The sequence below is a fragment of the Cryptomeria japonica genome, chromosome 4, assembly GCF_030272615.1.
Source record: "Cryptomeria japonica chromosome 4, Sugi_1.0, whole genome shotgun sequence".
NCBI classification, from domain to species: domain Eukaryota; kingdom Viridiplantae; phylum Streptophyta; class Pinopsida; order Cupressales; family Cupressaceae; genus Cryptomeria; species Cryptomeria japonica.
Window position 1 is genome coordinate 443,667,889 of NC_081408.1, and position 3,180 is coordinate 443,671,068.

Sequence of the window (3,180 nt, forward strand, 5' to 3'; positions counted from 1 at the left end):
CTAAAAACCCAACACAAGTAGACCCATTTTATCTCACTTTGGTGATAAACAACAAAAAGGTGAAGAATTGTATGATCGATTCAGGACCAGCCATAAATGTCATGCCTGTTGGGGTGATGAAAGAACTAGGATTGGAAGTTGATACTACCTTTGGGAAATGCTATGCCATGGACAATAGATCAGTCCTAGTGGTTGGTATCATGAAGGATGTAGAGTTCAGATTAGCAGCCTGTCCAGAAGCATAATATAAAACAGATATCACAGTGGTAGATGTTCCTCCAAATTATGGAATGTTGTTGTCTAGACAATGGTCGAATATGATTGGTGGATATGTGCAGCTGGATTTGTCATATGCTACGATTCCAATAAATGGACAGGAAATAAAAATTGACAGGGAACCTCGGTCCACATATATCATAGAAGACATGGAAGAAACAGTGAACCAAGTATGTTTTTTACAAACTGACATGGACAACTTCCAGGTATAGTTAACAAGACCTAAAATTAAAGAGTGGGTCCCCATTGAGTCATGTCTAACTAAAAAGGATGGTCAGATATGGAAAATGTTCTTTGATGGGTCTTGTAGCAAAGAAGGGAGTGGGGCTGGAATCCTTTTTATCTCACCCACAGGGGAAACTTACAAATATTCTTTCAAGTTGTTATTTGAATGTACAAATAACATTGCTGAATATGAAGCTCTACTCACTGGTCTTAACATAGCAGTCAAACATGGGATCAAATTGCTAAGTGTCTTTGGTGATTCAGAATTAATAGTCTCACAAGTAAAGGAAAGATATGCCTCAAAACACTTAAGACTAAAACAATACAGGAATGCTGTGTGGGATACCATGGAGCTTTTTGATGCTTTTCAGATAACCTGGATAGATAGGTCAAAAAACATCATGGCAGATTTTTTTAGCAAATATTGCATTAAAAGGCAATGATATAACACTAACTGGGATATCTGAAGTGGAAGTGAAAGTAAGACCATCTGTTCCTGACAACTTGTATAATTGGCAAGTGTTTCAAGATGATGCAGATCTGTTGAACTTCTTACAGTGTGTTGATCATTATCAAACTCAAGCTATAAATTTTAATGACTTTGTGGAGAAAACTGAAGGTAAGGAAACTTTATTTGGACATGAAATTATACAACTAAAATCAAATAAATTACCAAGAGGCCTAGTAGCATTAGAAAGAACTTTTAATGCTCAAGATGTGATTGAAACCAAAGGGTCAGCTGTTAAAGAGAATGATATTGAACAAATCAATCTAGGAAGCAAAGAAGCCCCCAAAAATATTTTTATTGGAAAAAAATTAACTCCTACTATGAGGCAACAACTGATAATATTGCTAAAAAGATACAAACATGTGTTTGCATGGTCTTATGAAGATCTCAAAGCTTACAGGGAAGATCTCTTTCAACATGAGATACCACTGAAACCAGAAGCTAAACCATTCAGACAAAAGCAGAGACCTATTAATCCTACATTGTTACCAAAAATGAGGGAAGAAATTATAAAGATGAAAGACGCAGGAATAATTGAGCCATGCAGATATTCCACATGGGTTTCTAACTTGGTACCAGTCAGGAAGAAAAATGGGGATATTAGATTATGTGTAGACTTTAGAAATTTGAATATATCATCTCTAAAGGATAACTATCCATTGCCAAATATGGATAACATGCTGCAGAGGGTAACAGGGTGTGAGCTGCTGTCTATGATGGATGGATTTTCAGGTTACAATCAGGTGAAAGTTAGAGAAACTGAGAAATATAAGACAGCCTTCACAACCCCATGGGGCACTTATGTTTATGCATGAATGCCATTTGGATTGACCAATGTTGGAGCTACTTTTCAAAGGGCAATGGATGTGGCTTTTGCAGAATTGATTGATGTAATCATGGTGGTATACCAAGACGATCTGACTACATACTCAAAAAAAGCTGATGATCACTGTGAACACCTTGAGAAGATATTTAAAAGAGCCTTAGAATATGGAATTTCCTTGAATCCCAAGAAATGCCACTTTGGTGTTGAAGAGGGAAAACTACTTGGACACATAGTATCCAAGGAGGGGGTGAGAATTGACCCTGAAAGAGTAGCAGCTATCAATGAGGTTCCCATCCCTCGAACTATCAAAGCCATTCAATCATTCTTGGGACAAATTAATTTTGTGAGAAGGTTCATTTTGAATTTTGCAGACATAGTAAAACCTATAGTAAGGATGTTGAAGAAAGAGGCCCAAATTGACTGGACTGAAGAGGCAATTGATTCTTTTGTGGCAATCAAAAGAGCAATTTCTGAGGCACCAGTACTAATTTCCCCAGATTTTGGTAAACCATTTATGATAGTCTCATTCGCCTCTTGTCACACTATAGCAGCAGTGTTGTTACAGAAAAATTCAGAAGGGTATGAGCAGCCCATTGCATACTTTAGCAAGTCTTTGAGCCCTTCAGAAGTAAAATATGAACTGAATGAAAAGCAAGCCTATGCTTTGGTCAAAGCAGTGAAACAATTTAGACCATACTTAGTGGGGGCTGAAGTTATAGCTTATGTCCCAAATGCAGCAGTAAAAGATATCTTCAGACAGACTGAGGTCACGGGCAAAAGATGCAAATGGATCAATCAGATACAAGAATTTAACATTGAACTCAAAATTTCACAGGTTATCAAAGGACAAGGGCTGGCCAAACTCATGACAGGAACTGAAATTGAGGAATCTGGTGTGAATCAGGTTGGATGGGAAGAAGCTAACTTCAGTATTGAAAGAACAACATGGTACACCGATATCATATACTATCTCAAGCATTTGAAATGTCCAGATGGCATGATTGATAATCAGAAGAGAGCTCTGAAGCTAAAATCAGCAAGATATCTAATTATCAATGGGGACCTATATTGGAAAAATAGAGATGGGATATTGTTATTATGTCTAGACAACTACCAGGCAGACAAAGTTCTTCATGAGATGCATGATGGGGTTTGTGGTGGCCATTTCTCGGCCAAGACTACAGCACATAAAATATTGAGAGCTGGATATTATTGGCCATGTGTCTTCAATGATTCTTATAGATATGTCAGAAAGTGCGAAGCTTGTCAAAAGTTCTCAAACAAAACAAAGTATCAAGGATCACTCCCATTGAGACCAATGTTGGCTAAGGAACCATTTCAACAA